The sequence below is a fragment of the Sceloporus undulatus genome, unplaced genomic scaffold (genome assembly GCF_019175285.1).
Source record: "Sceloporus undulatus isolate JIND9_A2432 ecotype Alabama unplaced genomic scaffold, SceUnd_v1.1 scaffold_58, whole genome shotgun sequence".
Taxonomy (NCBI): domain Eukaryota; kingdom Metazoa; phylum Chordata; class Lepidosauria; order Squamata; family Phrynosomatidae; genus Sceloporus; species Sceloporus undulatus.
In genome coordinates, this window is record NW_024802979.1 from 805 (window position 1) to 19,933 (window position 19,129).

At 46.4% G+C, this 19,129-nt stretch overlaps 1 pseudogene; it reads left to right on the forward strand.

Annotated features, from left to right (window-relative positions):
* Positions 1-1,192: 1,192 nt before the first annotated feature.
* LOC121917669 lies at positions 1,193-6,479 on the forward strand (annotated as a pseudogene).
* Positions 6,480-19,129: the final 12,650 nt, after the last annotated feature.

A 19,129-nucleotide genomic window follows, 5' to 3' on the forward strand; every position in this document is an offset into this window, starting at 1 on the left:
CGCCAGCCACTCGTCTGTTGTTCTTTGGATTTTTCGATGACGCTGGGCCGGCCGCTCTCTCCCTCAAAGCTGAAGAATGCCAGTTATGGGGCAGAGGGCACTCAGTCCTTTCATGGACCAGCCCCTGATGATGCTGGGCCGGCCTGCTCTCTCCCTCAACGTCCCGAAACGGATGACAGTTATTGGCAGGCCTAGGGAGTGCACTCCGTCTTCAGGCCAGCCCTGATGTTGTTGGGCCAGCTGTTCTCTCCCTCCAGGCGACCGATGACAGTTATGGAGGGAGGTATATCTACATGGAGTGTTTTAGCTGTGATTTCTGGTAATGGCTACCATTTTTTGATGTCCTACATTTTGCGGTGCCTTGTCCTCCTTGGACCTTGGTCACCCTGAAGAGGGGGGGGGAGGGAAAGGGGTCTCAGCTTGCCACTTCAAGCCCACCAGAAGTGGATTGAGAACGTAGCCAGAAGACAATGAAAAGTCTGGATCATTGCAACAGGAGCCGGGATTTGCAGTTCATTGCGGGGGTGCCAAAAAACTCTTCTTAACAGAAGAGGCAAATACTCACAAAAGTTACAAATCCAGGATTCCATAGCATTTAAAGGGGTGTCACACAAACAACACCTGGATTATTCATGCAGTTTGGATGCAGCCAGGAGGTTGAATAATTGTTTTGATTTGCTTGGAATTTTACTATGACTTCTAAAAAACAACATGGAACCACTTTTACTGCATGAGTTCTTTTGTGGCGCGATTTGGGGTTTACCATGGGCCTTACTTGCCAACATGATGTTCCCAAACAGCTGCCGTTCGCATCCTATCTGGATGCTTACACGGCTGGGTCCAGGTGCTTAATCAATCCTAGAAAATGGGCGTGGCCTGGAAGGCTTCAAGTCCCGCCCTGATTGAGCTGCTCCAGTAGCGGCGCTTAGCTCTTGAAGTGTGGGCACAATGGGGGGGGCGTGGCTGGAATTAGAGAGTGGGATGCTGCGATGGCGGCGACGCGCTCAGTTGCGGATCTTCCTCCTGTGCTGAAAGCGAGGGAACTCTCTTGATGCTGAGCCCAGCTTTCTTTTAGTGTGGGAGGGCGCCCTCCCTTGCGTGCTGAAGTCCCCAGCTTTCCTGTGCTGGAAAGGGAGCTTCTCCTTGGTGCGAAAGCCTCTTTTCCCCCCTCCATTCCCTTGGCTCTCCCTCCATGGATGAGATGGAGGAGGAAAACTCAAATGATGCCCCGTGTGTGGCTCCTTCTACGGGAGCCCCTTCATCCCTGCCTTGATCCCACCAACCTATGCCGCTGTGCCCGCAACATCCTGGTCCAGACCCCCTGAGGCCGGATCCCCCCAGAGCAGCCGCCGCCCGACTCCGGTTTCCGCTTCCACTGCCCTTCCGGCGACTCTATGACTACTTGGACCTGGATAAAGATTGAGCCTCTACAGTGCGGCTGGACAGCGGGTATGGCTCCTTATGGCGGGTTGCTTCGGCGGCCCACCACCCTGCCCGAAGTCACCCCACACAACGGGCCGTGGTTCTTCCCACCCACCCTGCCACCGGAGCGGGGGCTCCCTCAGCTGCCTCAGCTTCCTCGCTTCTTCATCGCACCTCAGCCTCAAGGGTCTCGTGGCATTCCTCTGTTTGGCGCCGGTTGCCGCGCAATCCCTGACCTGCCCGCAGTCGCCACGCATGCCTCATCCTGGCTGAGCGGGGCCTACGCGGCTTCCCCAAGAACCGGGTCCTTGAGGGGTGATCGAACGGTACAGCAGAGCAAGGCGGCCGGCCCTCGGTGCCAGCTCTGTGAGAAGGACCAAAGGAGGGCTACTGTTATGTGCGAGCAGTGTTGATGTCTTCTACTGCGACCCGGGCGGCTCCGGTGCCACCCGCCCCGGGGGACCATTTGGTAAGCATCGCCTGGTGCCCCCGGCCCACCCCAAGGTAGGGTTCGCCGGCGCCTCAGCCCTCGACAGCGATCTCCACCTGCCCTCTGACCATGAAAGCTGGAGAACCACAGCATGTACTGTGTCCAGTGAAAGATGCCCGTTGCTACCAGTGCTGAGGACCAGGCAAGCACAACGCCATGAAGTCAAGGCACTGCCGGGGGGGGGCCATGTGGGAAGATGCACAAGTCAGCCAAAATGGGACGGACAGGGTGATGTGCCGCATGGGGTTGGTATGGACGAAGGGAAGTGTGTCCGGTAGTGTGCGGCCCGTTGCAGCTTTAACGAGGGGTATGCCCTTACTCAAGCAGCAGCAGGCATTGGCTGGTGGAAGGACTGTGGGTCTCTATTACGCGTCCTCTCATTGTCCTTTGTCCTTCAAGGTTTTTTCACAACTTATTTTGAAACCTATCTTGGGTTTTCTGGGCCTAGAGAGTGTGACTACCCAATGTCACCCGATGGGTTTCATGGCAGAAGAATCAACCCAATCCGCAGAGTTCCTATGCTAAACACTCCACCACTCTGGCTCCTTTTTTCTTGCTGTTGGTCCCCCTGTTGTTTTCTTCACTATGTCTCTTATTTGGGTCTCTCCTCTTCATTTCTCTCAACCCCTCTTATCCTTCTTTCTTGGTTCTCTTCTCTGGCATGATTGGCTAATGGCATGATTAGCGTAGACCATGGTATTTTTTTCTTTCACGGGAGGTTTACTTACCTGTTAAAACATTCAATGATGCGGTCTGTTGTGCTGTTTCAAATTGGGGATTTTGTCTCTGACGTCTCTGTTTCCCCAGCTTTAACCCTTAGGTGTTTTTTGGGATACAACCCCCATCATCCCCAGGCAGGCAGGAGAAAATGGGACCTGTCGTCCCACCATGTCTATGAGGGAGGGAGCAAAACAGTCTCTTTCCCACCTCCCTTCCTCTATAGGCTCCTTGCAAATCCCTCCTTTCCACCATTTCTTTGCATCTGCTAAGGCTGCACGCTATGCTGTAACAATAAGTTTAGGTTTGGCAAACCTCTTTAACTTCCATGGCTCCATCCTAAAGATCCTGGGAATCTGTCGTTTGTGAGGCCCAGCATCTTTAGTCGAGAAGGCTAAAGACCCTGTAAACCAGACCCATAAATTCATAGGATGGAGCTTACAGTAATTCAAGTGGTTTAATGTGTCAAATGCACTATTTTACAGTGCAAATGCACCTTTCTCCCCCTCATTCTCTGTTATCTGTCTGTTCTGTCCAAGGTCACTGGGGGCTTTAGCCGGATTTCTCTTTTCCCTCCACCTTCCCTCCTTCCTTCTCCCTTTCCCTCAGCATCTTTCCACCCACTCATCTTTATCCGCCCTTTCTTTCTATCGCCAGTGCCTCTGGATACATTGCTTCCTGCTATCTGCGTCTCTCATCCTTTCCTCTTCCCCCCACCAATGATCAGTCTCTCTCTTGTAAACAGCACACCCAACTTTCTGTCTCGCGCTTTGCAGAACCTTCCCTCTTCCTAGTGGTGGATGGTGCGGGCATATTCCTTTCTGCAGCCAGCCCATTCACAGTGCACTTTCATGAGGAGATCCAAGCATTCACCAAAGACAACACACAGTGTTGCCTTTTGGCCTGGGGCTCCTTCTCCCCTTCTCTCTTGGCTGCCAGTCAGCCTTTGCACAAGCTGCCTGCAGTTCCAGGGAGCACGGGAATGTGGCATCAATTCTGAGGTCCCAAAGAATGGGGTGGGCCGCCTGAGGGGTGAGTTCAAATGGGTCACGGACACCCTTCCCCATTTCTTTGGACTCTCCTTTGCATAGGCAGCTTTTTGTGCCTTCCATATTCTCCCTCTGCCTGCACTGTCCTGTGCACTTTCTTTCCCAAATATTCAGCGCTGGAGGTGGCAATGGGCACCTACCTGTATCTGGCTAGAATGGGATGGAGGGGTTTACTCCATGGTCTGATTTGTAAAAGATGTTTCCCACATCGAAAAGTACACACTGGCAACGAGAATTTGGCACAGAGAGGCCAAAGGCAGAGCATGGCAGTGCAAACCAGCTGGCAAGGCAGAGCATTGGCAGTGGAAACAAATCGAGTTTAGAGCAGTGTTTCTCCACCTGTGGGTCATGACCCCTTTGGGGTTCGAACGACCCTTTCACAGGGGTCACCTAAGTCATCGGAAAACCCTATTTTGATGGGGTCTTAGGAACAAAGCCATCAGTTGGGGGGCCACCACAAAAGCGGAACTGTATTAAAGTGCGTCAGCATTAGGAAGTTGAGAACCACTGGTTAGAGATTCAAAGCTAGCCCTCCGTTGGTTGGCTGGTAAGGAGGGCTAACATAGGTGAGCAAGAGGATAGTGGGTATAATCTAGAGAACCCTGAGGAGCACGGAAGAGGATCTGAGGTCTTTGGAAAATGTGGGCGTCTAAATTTCTGGAGAGTGTGGGAGAAGCAGTCAGGCAGATTTATCTTTGGACCTGCCAAATCACCCCACCTGCCCCTTTCCTTGCCAAAATGAAGCCAGGCAGCTAGGGTTGGAGCAGCTCTCTTGTCAGGAGGAGAAAGAAAACTCAAAAACCGTTGTATTTCTTTCTACTTATGGAACCCCTCTGATGTATCAAACTATAACTTAAAAACAAACCTTATGGCTTATTCTTTGGTCAACCAGATATGATCCTTGGATCAATTGAATTAATGTGTGTGGACTCACCATTCAAGCAACGGACACTTCCTCCCTCACCCCACCCCCCCCCGAAAAAGATCTACTTTAGATGTGACTACGCACCCGGGATTTCAGCCACTGAATCTGTCTGTTCTCCTGTGTCCTCCCACCACACCCACACACACACACACCTATCAGTCACCCACCGTCTCTCTTTGATTCTGGGATCTGACTTTTCCAATGGCGACCTGTTTGAGTAACTAGGTCAGAGAAGTGTCGGCGAATGCTGCCTGCGAGCATGGCTGGATGTCCCCTCTCGCTCCCTCTGGTGTAAGGTGCCCACTTGGGAGAATGGATTCCCCCTCCTGTGTGTTGACCAAGTACTGCAGCTGGGAGATGGCATCCTCAACACAACCGCGCCTGGTTGGAGAGGGAGAAGGACCCCCCCCATGAAACATTATTCCACAAATCGGGCAGAAAACGCCTTGTAGTGCAAAGACTAAGGATTGATTTCTTTCACCATGTCGCAGCAACGAGCATGCTTCCACATGGAGATGGTGATAGAGTGTGTGATGGGACGTTGGCACACCTCTACCAACCACCATTGCTGTCATTCTGTCTTACGCTTGCCGGCTTGGTGGTTCCGTGAAGCCTAACAAATGCTGAACTAAGAGTAGATGATCCCTCCTCCCATTTCTCCACAGCTTTGAATATGTCAACTTGCCCTTGGGCTCACCGTGTGTCTGCCAGGATATCCTGAATGGCCCAGGTCCCTCCGGTCCTGGAAGCCAAGTAGGGTGTCAAGCTGGTGGGACTGCTTGGATGGGTGAAACCCAAAGATTATCAGGTGCGTTAGGGTTATCTCAGGCAACAGGAACTCATCTCTGAATATACTTTACTTACGGAAACCCCTATGGAAAATATATGCCATCACAAATCCGGTCAACAGGCGACTTTGGCATGTGGCATAGGGGATATGAGATCACCTGCCACTCATTAACATCATAGAAATGTACAATTAATAGGTTGGAAGAGACCGTCCGGACCCCGTCCAGTCCAACCCCTGCCAGCAGGAACTCCCCATCAAAGGGCATTCCCAACAGCTGGCCATCCAGCCTCTGTTTAAAGACCTCCAAACGGTATGAGACTCAACCACTACCCAGGAAATGGTTCAGTGTTGGAACAGATCTTACTGTCAGGAGTTTCCCCAATGTTGAGGTGGAATCTCTTTTCCTGTAACTTACATCTATTGTTCCGTGTTTGAATCTCTACAGCAAGCAGAAAACAAGCTGCTCCCATCCTTCATGTGACACCCCTATCCAAATACATAAACAGGGCTATCGTGTCACTCTTAACCATCTCATCCTCATGGAAGATACCCCCCATGGCTATCCAGTCCCGCCCCCTCAAACAATGCAGGAAATACAACAGCTAAAGCAGTCCTAGCGCACCCTGTTTAGAACCATCACTGAAGTGGTTCACCACCTTCTGAAAACAGCTGGCACCTCCCTACTCCACGGATCTTTGTCCACAGATTCAACATCCATCACCTTGAAAATATTGACAAGATGTCTAATTTCCCAAAAGCCACCTTGATTTTGGGATATTTATTCAGTGACCACATTTTCCGCGTTGCTATTTTTAATGGGGTTGCGCATCCATGATTTTTGTATCCACAAGGGTCCGGCAACCAAACCCAGAGATACCAAGATTTTACTGTAGTTCGTTCCACCATGCAAATGGCCTTTATTTTGAGAAAAGTTGGTCCTAATGTGAACTGGAAACTTCTTTTTGCCATTTGGATCCGGACAAGAGCAACAGAAAATAAGCTTGCTCCATTCTGCCTAGCAGCCCTTAAGATATGAACAAATGGCTGTCTCCCTTCAACTGTTCCATTTTCTCCGTTCCAGGCTAAAACATATCAAAACAAAGCAGAACTTACCATCCCAATTTCGACAAGGCGCCCACTGATGTAGCTCAGAACTATATTCGATTTCTTGTGTTGCCTCACACCACTGACTCAGTTTTTGGATTCCTAGTTCATATGAATAAACAACCACTGAGGTGACGTGTGTTCTCACATTGGCTCCGGTAGAGATATGCTCCCACTGTGGTGGTGTGTGTGTGTGTGTTTGGTGTGTGTGTGTTATGGAAGACATAAGTGTTCAGAAGCAAGGGTATCCTTTCCGTTTTGGCTGAGGAAGCCCTCTCACCCACAATCATGGATTCCAGTCTTTCAATAGCAGTAGTATCTCTTTCTGCTGTTGTGTTATTGTAAACCTGGCTGCTTCCTTAAGCGTGTCCCCTGGGAAGAGCAGAAGCTTTTCTGCGGCATGCAGCAGTTACTCACGGTGAGAAAGGCGACAAAAGATGGCACTCCCCCCTCACTACTTTATTATATCCAGCTCACTTCAGAATCTCAGAGCCGGGTGCATGGTTCTTTCTCTCTTCCTCCATGTCTCTCTTATAACGGTTGCTATGTAGAACTCTGTAGCCCCTTTGAGACTTACTGAAAGAAAGAAGGTGGCCGCATGATCTTTTGTAGACTGCGTCTACTTCTCCGATGATCTACGACTGATACAGCATATTTTGAATTCTCAGATGCATTAAGGAAATAGATTTTAGTCTTACAAAAGGTTCATGCTGCCAAATTTCTTTCTTTCAGTTAGTCTCAAAGGTTGCTCACGATCCTCTCTACATATGATTCTACAAAATGCTATATCTTTTGACTTATAACCGGCTATGTGAGGAAGGTTAGGTGGATGCAAAAACAATGGCCTAAGTCTATTCCTGGGTTTCGTGGATCAGCGAAATCTCCGACTTAAGCGCTTGAGTCTATTGCTAGTCTCAACTGTTGTTGTGTGTTGTTGTATGCCTCCAAGTTGCTGCCGACTTATGGCGCCCTCACGTGAACCTCTCATGGCGGTTTCTTGGCCAGATTTTTCACGGAGCCCACCCTCCCCCCCAAAAAAAAAACTATTTCTAAGAGTTTGCATCCCTTCCCCTGAGGCTGAGCGCATTGGTGACTTGCCCAAGTTCACACCGTGGGTTTCGGCCCAAGTGGAATTGAATATGGTCTCCAAAAGTGTATGCCAACACTCCAACAGATAGGTTACACTGGCTTAAGGTCGGAAAACACTGCAGACATCCAGTTGAGGACAACCTTTAATGCCTGTTCAGTGCTAGGGCGTTCTGGGAATTGTATTTTATGGGGCACCGAGCTCTCGACAGGAAGGCGAAATGTCTCACAAACAATACAAGTCCCCAAAATTCCCTAACATTGCAGCAGGGCAGGTCTCCGACTGGATTATTCTGCAGTGGTTTTGGACCTAAATCAGCATTTGAATGGTGATTCAACAGGTTGTACACAGATTTTTTGATTCAATGTAGTCTTACAGTAACTTATGAGCTAAAAAATAGTATTCCCAGCCCCTCAGTCCCCAGTCCAACACTCCATCACCTATTACAAACCAGCAAATTACACTTGGATCAAGTTTTTTTCGGCTAGATTACACATCAGAGGGATGCAATGAAAAAGAAGTTTGAAATACCCGCCGTTGTAATTCTTCATTGCAGCACATTCTTATAATTGCTGAGACACACTGAGTGGCCTTCATTCTGCAGACCATCCCTCATGGATATATAGAAAACATTAAAAAAAACCTATGAAACATACACACGGCATGTTAATTGCTCTTAACTGAGTGTATTTTGCTGCAAGGGACCAAGGGAGCCCTTTGACAGCTGTATGATGAAAATCCGGCTCTTTGGGAACATGACCAGGGGAGGCAGGAGTTGTTGTTTTCAGTAATGATAAAAACGATGTATAGTTTTTAAGCGTTCTGTTTCAGCTTCCATTGCGAGGTGTTGGAATACATTGGATGCAACTCAGGCATAAGCAAAATATAGCCCAGCCCTTCATATCAATGTATTTTCATCATGGATTCAACCATCCATAGTTGAAAATATTTAAAAAATAATATTAAATTCCAAAAAGCCCGTCCATTTCTACTATGGAAACCGTTTTCATATGACGACTTTGGGGGTACCGTAGATGCAGGGACCGAATCAAGCGTTTCCATTCTTTTTGTTTGATTGTACCGGGGCCTTGGTATCTGTGGGTTTTGCTACCAAAAATCCATGGCTGCCCAAGTCCCATACAGGTGGGTCACCTATATAAAATGACAAATCACGACTTGCTTTTTGGATGATGATTTTGCCACATGGCCAGCTCGGCCTTACCCTGGATATGTTTTTTTTAAATGCAAACATTCATTAATTTAGATGAGAAATCAATTACAAGAGGGAAAGTATTCTGCCTCCACAAGTAACCCCTTCTGCTGTCATCTGACAGAGGCAATCTGGCATGCGCTGGGGGAGAATCAGCTCACACCTTCCTTTACCCCGCCACTGGCGTGTTACAGCTTGACACAAATTGTTCTGGCTGCCTCTTTTGCTAGGCTTCATCAGAAGGCGGATGTGACCTATCGTCACATGTGGAACCACTGTGACTGGGTGAAATTGGTGCAACATACCCCCTCCAGGGTCAACCCCCACTCCCCTGCCAAGGCCATAAATCTCGGCGTTTGCAAATATAAAAGCGACAAAAGGCCGTTAAAAGCCGCCTGACTTCAGTGTGGCAATAAGGAGTTTAGGAAATCACTATTGTGTGGTGACAGTGGCCTATTCTTGTGGCTGTTGTGTATTGGTATCTGGTGGGTGCTTTGCATAAATCCAGCATTCATGGAAGGAGGCAGGAATTGAATTAACTTGGCGCATAGCAAATTAATTGGCATTTTGTTGCTGCTCAAGCGTGCCTTCCATATGCACCCATTTGCTAAATTAAACTCAACAACCACACATGCATACCTGAATTTGTATAGATTTATGTATCAACAGTGAATATACTTCTGCAACTGGGGTGATCATGGACCCACCTTATTTCAAGTGCAACTATGGTGCATGCGCTAAACTCCCACCCCCCCGCCCCCAGGCTGAAGCCACCTTGCTTCAAAGGAAAGAGCTCGGTTCTATTTTCAGGCCAATTCCCAGGTTGGCTAAATATTTTAACAGCTCATTTCATTAAATTTCCTAGGAGAGAAATCATGCTAGCAAACTGTACCATGCTGCCACAGACAAATGCAGAATTCGTTGCCGTTTGCCGTCATTTAATTGCCATGGCTCCATCCATGGAATCTGGGATTTGTAGTTTTCTGACCCCCGAGCTGTCTGAATCTGAGAAGGCTAAATACAAATACAAATCCTAGAATTCCATGCATTTAGTACAGAAGTTAAAGCGGTGACAAACTGCATTGATTTTACAGTTTGCAAGCCTGTGTGTTCTGGAATTCATCTTCTGTCTGAAGGCTGCTTGAAAACCAAAGGACCTGGTTGGCTCCACACTGCCCCCAGTTGTAGCAGTTTGATACCACTTTAATTGCCATGGCTCCATCCTATCGCCAATCCTGGGATTTTAGTTGGAAGGGATCCCTGTGATAGATTCGTTTAGGGTGGCTAAGTCGGAATGACTTGAAGTAGGTAAAAAAATTACACACCCTCTTGTTGTGTGTGTGTGTTGCTGTATTTTATTGTCTTACAATGGGTTCCCTTGGGTTTTTCATTCACTGCGGGTTTGGTTCCAGAACCCCCCGTGGATGACAAAATCCATGGATGTTCAAGTCCCCATTAAACACAATGGCTAAGAAAAATAGTGCACCTTATATTTAAAGTGACAAAAATCCAAGTTGCTATTTGGAATTTCTCCTTTTTTCAAACTATTTTAAACCACGGAGCTTGAATATGTGGAATAACAAATCCAATGGCTAAGGAGGGCCAACTATATATTTAACTGAAGATTAAAAACCTCATGACTTTGGATGAATCAATGTCTGTGATTTTTCTTTAAGGTGAAAAGTGGTAAGTGAAACTGGCCAATATCAATAGTGGGTTTTTTTAAAAACAATACTCTCTCTGTAAATTGTTTTTGACTGAAGCTGGGTGATTTTTACCCAGACGCGATGGGAGCTGGCCTTGCCAAAATAAATGGCCGACATATTTGTTCAGAGGTTTGCCTTCCCTGAAACTGTAGAGCAGTGACTATACTAAGGGAAACCCAGTGGGTTATAACCACTCGGGAAACTGAACCTGGGTCTCCAGAGTCGTAGTCCAAACGATCCACTCTTGCCATGCGGATGGTAAAAACTTTTTTTATAAAAAAACCGGGACTGATTGGATTCTTTACATGGTACTGGACAGCATCTTAATCGATTTCTCAAATGCAAAACACAGGAACCTTCTGGAAAGTCAATGTCTACACCCCAGAAGGGGCTGGTGATAGCCTCCACCGGACAGAGGAAACCGGCTCTCAACGAAGATTCTTTTTGTGGTTGCTAAGGAATTTTAACTATTATTTCTGGAATTTAAATGTTTTATCTCCCACGATCCCATATGGCCAAACAAGGAGAATTGTATATGATACATGGATATCATCTGTTAACACATCTTAGAATGAGAAGAACCATAACAATGTCTTGACAAACTATAGGCCCTCAGATCCAACTTCATCCTTCCTTCCTCTGTTTGATTATCTTTGTGATGAAGAGCCAGTGGAGCTCTGAAAGGCCTTGCATAAATATTTGTGCACTTTTGGTGGTAAGATTACTGTTTTGTGTTTGGAGTGTTATTGTACTTTTGCTGTATTGCCAACTCAGCTACCCCTGGATATGTTTCATAGGAACTATCACAGGGTGACTAGAGTCCTACTGGCCACGGCGGATGAGGACCGCACAATTGTAGGGCTTTCAAGAAAAATGGATGACATTACAAAATGAACGCTAAAGACATCATATAAATGTAAATTCGCTTCTTAGTCAAGTTCGAGATGGAGGACAGTTTGAAAGTTCTATCTGGACAGAAGGTTGAAATGTGGGACATGTCTGGAAATGGGGCCACTGGTCACCCTAATGTTTATCATTTGGTAACAGTCATCACTTCCCATCTGAGGGTTTGCTCCCTTCTCCAAAGCCTTGCCTTTCACATTTCTTTTCCCGCTCTGTGCTTTAAAGCAAACAAAATGGAGACTGGTGACAGATGGGGAACTGAGATGTAAGTCAGGTAAGCGAGGGACCCTGTGTGACAAGGAGAGATCGGCTGTACTCGAACCCATAAACTGAGCAAGGCAGTCTGATTCAATTGTAAAAAAACAAAACCATTGAAACATACACAAGCGTGTCCAGAAACCAACAGTGCCACTTAGAAAGTTTCATCAGCCCAAACTCAGGGAGCTTAATAATTTATCCCCACTTGTAACTTGGCAAAAAAGCAAACAGATTCTGCTGGTTGCGGCTTTTGGTGTGTGAGCACACATTTTTCAGGGTCAGGTGGTCCTCTTTTGGAAAAGTAAATGATAAAAGAATCTTGTGGCATCCTTACAGCCACATCGCTGGGAAACTGATCAGGTTTAATTCCATTTAATTGTAATGTTTGATCTTTTTTTTCATATTAATTGTCACTTCTCTAAGTTTTTTATTGTTACTGTCCTTTCAGAATGCAAGCCACTTGAGTCATCCCTCCATTCCTGGATTTTTTTTATCCACTGATTTCAAGCATCCATGGTTTGAAAATAATGATAAACTGTTGGTGGAGTCTTCTCTTGAGGTCTTTAAACCGAGGCTGGATGACCATCTGTCAGAGAGGCTTTGTTTGTTGTTTTCCTGGCAGAATTGGGTTGGTCTGGATAGCCCTTGGGGTCTCTTCCAATCTGGATCGATGATTTATGAATTTCCAAACAGCAAACCTGATTTTGCATCTTAGGCGGGGTACAAACCGCCGCTTTGCGGCGGCTCCCCCGCCGCCGCATTGCTCCTTGCGGGAGCCGCAGAGCCCCAACCACGGCCTCCCGCGAGGAGCAAAAAAAGACGCTCATTCGAGCTTCTTTCAGCGGTTGCATCTTGGACGTGCGCGGCGGCCTGGCGCGGACTCGCGAACCTCATAGGCGCCGCGACACGGTCTGGACGCTGTGTGTCCAGTAGTTAAAAAGATGGCGGCGCCCATGTAGAAGGGGCGCCCGCCATCTTGTAGCTATGGACTACGTAAGGATACGTATAGGGTTAGGGGGTGTGTATTCCGCTCTTAGATATGGGAAACCATTTTACTCATGCATTGTATATATTGGCGACTGAGAAATCCATGGATTCTGGTATCCATATGTGTTCTGGAACCAAAATACAATGGATTACCCTCAAGTCCCAATATTACAATGCATTAGTAAAAATGGGTCCATATCTAAGGCGGGTACACACTCCCCTAACCCTAGTACGTATCCTATACGTATCATTATACGTACAAGATGGCGGCGCCCCTTCTACAGGCGCCGCCATCATTTACGTACTGGACACACAGGTCCAATACGTTGTCGCGTCCGCCTATGAGGTCGCCGAGTCGCGCCAGGCGCCTCGCGAAAGTCACTAGATGCACCGCAGAAAGAAGCTCCGGAAATGGAGCTTCTTTTTTTGCTCCGCGCGGGAGTCGCGTGGTTTGGCTGTGCGGCTCCCGCCCGGAAGCAAATGGGCGGCGGCGGGGAGCGCCGCAAAGCGGCGTTTTTACACCGCTAAGATAGCAAAATCAAGGTTGCCTTTTGGAATTTCCTAGATAGAATCATCGAATCCTTGAGTTGGAAGAGACCCCAGGGTATCCAGGACCACCCCCATTCTTTATGCCATGTTGAAAACACAACAACAAGCATCTCTGGCCAGATGGTCATCCAGCCTCTGTTTAAAGACCTCCAAGGAGGAAGACTCCACCAACCTTTTTACATTATTTTCAAACCATGGATGCTTGAATCAGTGGATAAAAAAACAATCCAGGATATGGAGGGATGACTCAAGTGTTGCAGTCTGACTGAAAGGACAGCAGTACAATAAAAAACCTTAGCGAAGTGACAATTAATATTGGATCAACACATTAAATTAACAAGGATTAAAACTGATCATTCCCAGCTCTTTGATGGTGTCGGATGCCACAAGATTCTTTTCTCATTTCCTTTTCAAAAGGAGGACCACCTGACACTGAACATGTGTGCTTTTTCACACACACAAGCGACACCACAGCCGGATCTGTTTGCTTTTTGCCAAGTACAGGAGGGATTCAATTATTAAGCTCTCTGAGTTTGGGCTGCATGCATTTTAAGTGGCATGTTTGTTCTGAACAGCTTGTGTTGTTCAATGGTTTTGTTTTTTACCATTGGGAATCAGACTGCTTTGCTCAGTTTATGTGTTCAGAACTCCCGATCTTCCTTGTCACAACAGGTCCCTCTATCTACCTGACTTACATCTCAGTTCCCCATTCTGTCACCAAGTCTCCATTTTGTTTGCCTTTAAAACCACAAGCTGGAGAAAGAAATGTGAAAGGCCGGCTTTGGAGCAGGGAGCAAACCCTCCGTATGGGAAGTGATGATGTTACCAATGATACACAGTTAGGGTGACCAGGTCTTGTCCCCCATTCCCAGGACATGTCCACATTTCACCCTTATGTCCAGGAGGAACTTCAAAATGTCCTCATCTGCACTGACTAGAGCATCATTTAATTTATATGAGTTGTCTTTAGCGTGTCATTTTGTAAATGTCTCAATTTTTCTTGAAAGCCCTACATTTTGCTGGTGCCTCATCCTCCTTTGCCATTCGGACATCTAGTCACCCTGGAATATTCTATGCAAACATATCCAGGGGTAGCTGAGGTTTCCTACAGCCAAGTACAATAACCCACTCCCAAATCCACAAAACAGTAATTGACCAACCCAAGGCCACAAAACTATATGCAAGCTTTCACGCTCCACGGCTCTCCTCAGGCAAGATATCACACAAGCGACGGACGGATGAAGTTGGAGTCTGCGGCCTATCTTTTGTAAAGACATTGTTATGGTTCTTGTCTCGCATAAGATGGTCCAGGGGATCTCCATGTAGTAAGATTTTCGTACAACTTTCTCGTTTGGCAATAGGGGTCCGGGGAATAAAACATTGTAAAAGTCCAGAAAATAATTATTTAAACTTCCTTAGAACACAAAAAGAAATTCTTTGGAATCCAGGTTGTTGTCTGTGTGCGGCCATCCCCCCTTCCTGGTGGAGACATTGACTTTCTCAGAATGTTCTGTGTTATTGCATTGAGGAACCATTAAGATGCTGTCCAGGACCAGGTAAGGAATTGCCCAATGAGTCCCGGTTTTATAAAAAAAAGTTTTACCTCCAGATGGCCGCGTGCGATGGTGTGGAATACGACTCTGGAGACCAGGGTTCAGTTCACGCTCTGGTTAGAACCCCACTGGGTTCCCTTGATATATTCACCTGCTCTCAGTTTAGGGGAAGGGCCACACCTCTGAACAAATATGTCGGCCACGTAATAATTTGGGGCAAGGCAGCTCCCATCGCAGTTCGGGTAAAAATATCACCCAGCTTCAGTCAAAAACCAATTGTACAGAGAGAGTTTGTTTTTAAAAAAACCCAACTATGATATTGGCAGTTCACTTACCACTTTTCCCACTTAAAGAATCCCAATCACAGACCTTTGATTCATCCAAAGTCCTGAATGGTTTATCTTACGTTAAAATATAAAGTTTGGCCCTCTTATCCATGGATTTTTTATTCCACAATCAAGCATCCGTGGTTTGGAAAATATTTTAACAAAGTTTATAACTTCCAAATAGCAAACCATTGATTTTGTCAACTTTTATCTAAGGTTGCACTTATTTTTCTTTATTGCCATTGTGTTTAATGGGACTTGAACATCCCATGGATTTTGTCATCCACGGGGGGTTCTGGAACCAAACCCCAGTGAATACAAGGACCCATTGTATATACATTAATACAGCATACACACACACCCAACAGATGTGGTATTTGTGTCTCTTCAAGTCATTCGAACTTATAGCCACCCTAAAAAGAATCTATTCACCGGGATTCCCCTTCCCCAATACCAAATCCAAGGAATTGCGTAGGATGGTAGCCATGGCAATTAAAAGTGGTATCAACCTGCTACAAACTGGCCCAGTGTGGAAGCAGCCCAGGTCACTTTGGGTTTTCAAAGCAGCTTCCGACAGAAGTGAATGCCTGATACACCACGGCTGCAAACGTACAATCAATGCAGTGTAACCGCTTTAAATGCTGTAGCTCAATGCAATGGAATTCTAGGATTTGTAGTTTTGTATTTAGATTTCAGATTCCCCCCCCCCCAAAGGTACAGTCTGGTGTCATAAACAAACTCCAATCCAGGATCCATAGGATGGAGCCATGGCAATTTAAAGTGACGTTAAAAACTGCCCACTCATTCTGCCCTTTGGCGCCTGTACAGTTTGCTAGCATTGAGTCTCTCCTTAGGAAATTTCATGAAATGAGTTGTTAAAATATTAGCAACCGGGACTTGGCCTCTGGAAATAAACTAGCTCTTTCACTTTGGAAAGCAAGGTGGCTTCGCCTGGGGCGGGGGGGGGGGGAGTTGTAGCGACATGTCCATAGTTGCACTTGAAAGAATGTTGGGTTCCATGCTCACCCCAGTTGCAGTGAGTAGTTATGTCACTGTGAAGCATAAATCTATACAAATCCGTTTATGCGAGGGTGTTGGTTGAGTTCATTAGCCAATGGTGCATAATGGAATGCACTATGGCATGGCAACAAAATGCCACCATTAAATGTGCTATGGCGCCCAGAGGTGTAATTCAATTCCTTGGCCTCCTTCCACTGATGCTGGTTATCTGCCAAGCACCCAACCAGATACCAGATCCCCACATGCCACAAGACATGCGGCCACTGTCACCCCCAATATTTGATTCCTTAATACTCCTTCTTGCCACATGAAAGGCAGGCGGCTTTTAAGGGCCTTTTGTCGCTTTTAAATTTGCAAACTCAGAGATTTCGGGCTTGGCAGGGGAGGGGGGTTAGACCCTGGAGGGGGGTAATTTGCACCAATTTAAGCCACCCAGTCACAGTGGTTCCACAGTGCAGATATGTCACATCGCCTTCTGCTGAAGGCTAGCAAAAGAGGCAGCCAGAACCAATTTGTGTCAAGTGTTAACACCCCAGTTCTGGCAAGGAAGGTTGTGCGCGCATGATTCCCCACAGCCGCATGCCAGATTTCTCTGTCCAGATGACAGCAGCAATGTGACTTGAGGCAGAATAACTTTCCCTCTTAATTGATTCTATCTACAAATTAATGGAATGGTTGATTTAAAAAACATATACAAGGGCTAGCCGAGCTGGCCAGTGGCAACTCATCATCCCAAAAGCAAGTCTTGATTTGTCACTTTATATAGCTTGACACCACCTGTATGGGAAACTGTGCTTTCCCTGGTTTTTGGTAGGCAAACCCCAGCAGATTACAAGGGCCAACTGCTACAATCCAAACAAAAAAGACTTGGAAACGCTTGATTCTTTTCCCTGCATCTAGCTGTACCCACAAAGTCCTTTCATAGAAACTGTTTCATAGTAGAATGGACTGGCTTTTGGAATTTATTATTATTTTTGAAATTTTCAAGCTGTAGGATGGTTGAATCATGGATGAAAAATTATGGATTTATTGAAGGGCTGGCTATATTGCTTATTTCCTGAGTGATCCAAAATGTATTCCACCACTCGCATTGAAAGTGAACAGAACGCTTAAACTCTACATTCTTTTTCTCAGTTATGAAAACAAGCAACTCCTGCTCCTCCTGGGTCATGTCCAAAGAGCCTGCAGTCATCCAGAAGTGTCAAAAGAGGCTCTTGGTCCCTTGCTGCCAAAATACACTCAGTTTTATATCATTACAGGCCGTGTGTATGTCATATCTTCTATATCCATGAGTGATGGTCTGCAGAATGAGGCCACTCAGTGTGTCTAGCAGATTATAAAGAATGTGCTGCAATGAAGACTTTACAAACTATTCTAAAAAGCTTTTTTTGATCCTCTGCTGTGGTATTAGCCGAAAACTGTTCCAGTGTATTTGCTGGTTGTAATGATGTGATGGAGTGTTGGATGGGAATGGGGGACTGGGATCCCTATTTTTAGCTCCAATTACGTACTGTAGACTCACTTGAACACAAAAAATCGTTTTGGTACATGTTGACTCAACATTCAAATGCTTTATTAGGTCCAAAACACACTGCAGAGATTAATTCCATTTGGAGACTCTGCCCTGGCTCAATGTTAGGGATTTGGGGACTTTCTTGTTGTGAGACATTTATGCCTTCTCTGTCATTGAGAGCTCTGGGCTGCAACCATAAACTACCCACCCAGAAAACTCCCTGCACTTGAGACAGGGCGTTAAAGTGTCTCAAACTGGATTTGCAGTGTTGTTTCTGACCTTAGAGCCCAGTGTAAACGTATCTGTGGGTGTTGGCTACAACTTTTGGAAGGACCATAGTTCCATTCCCACTTTGGCATGATTGAAAACCCACGGTTGTGTGTGACTTGGGCACGTCACCTGCTCTCAGCCTCAGGGGAAGGTGATGGCAACTCTTATGAACATTGTTTTTTTTTTTTGGGGTGGGCTCCTGTGAAGAAATCTTTGGCCAAGGAACCCCCATGATAGGTTTCACTTTCGGGTCCGCCATAAGTCGGCAGCAACTTGGAGGCATACAAACAACAACAACAACAACGTTGAGACTAAAGCCAATAGGACTTCAAAGCTCTGAAGTCGGATTTTGTCTGAGACACGAACCATGAGATCGCCTTAGGGCCATTTGTTTTGCATCCACCAACCTTCCTCACCTAGCGTTATAATTCAACGAATAGCCATGTTTGTAGAATCAGTATGTAGAGAGATCGGTGTTGTAGCACATTTGAGACTAAACTGAAAGAAAGGAATTTGCAGCATGCCTTTGAGACTAACATTTTTCCTTTAATGCATCTGAGGAATTCAAAATATAGGTATCAGTCTGTAGAAGGAATCATCGGAAGAAGTAGACCAGGTCTACAAAAGCTCATGATGCCTAACTTCTTTCTTCCGTAAGTCTCAAGGGGCTACAAGTTCTACTAGCCCCGTCTATAAGGATGACATGGTCGGAAGAGAGAGAACCATGCCCCTGCTCTGATATTCGTGAGTGAGGCTGGATATAATAAGCGAGTGATGGGGATGCAGTGCCATCTTGTGTCAGCCTTCTCACCGGAGTACTGCTGCCCTGCCCTCAGAAGAAAAGCTTCTGCGTCTTCCCAGGGGGAACGCTTAAGGAAGCAGAATGTTACAATAACACAACAGCAGCAAAGAGATGCTACTGCTATTGGAAGATGAAATCCATTATTGTGGTGAGAGCTTCTAAGCCAAAAACGGAAGGATACCCTCTGCTTCTGAACCACTTATGTCTCCTAACACACACACACACACACACACACACACACACACCACCACACACGTGGAGCGGGAAGCGCAATATGCTCATACCTGAGCCAAATGTGTGAGAAACACACTCACCTCCGTGGTTTATTCAATTGAACTAGGAATACAAATAGAAACTTGAGTCCCAGTGGTGTTGATGCAACAGCCAAGAACGTCTTCTATAAGTTCTGAGTACATCTAGTGGGGCTGCCTTGTCTAAATGGGGTGGT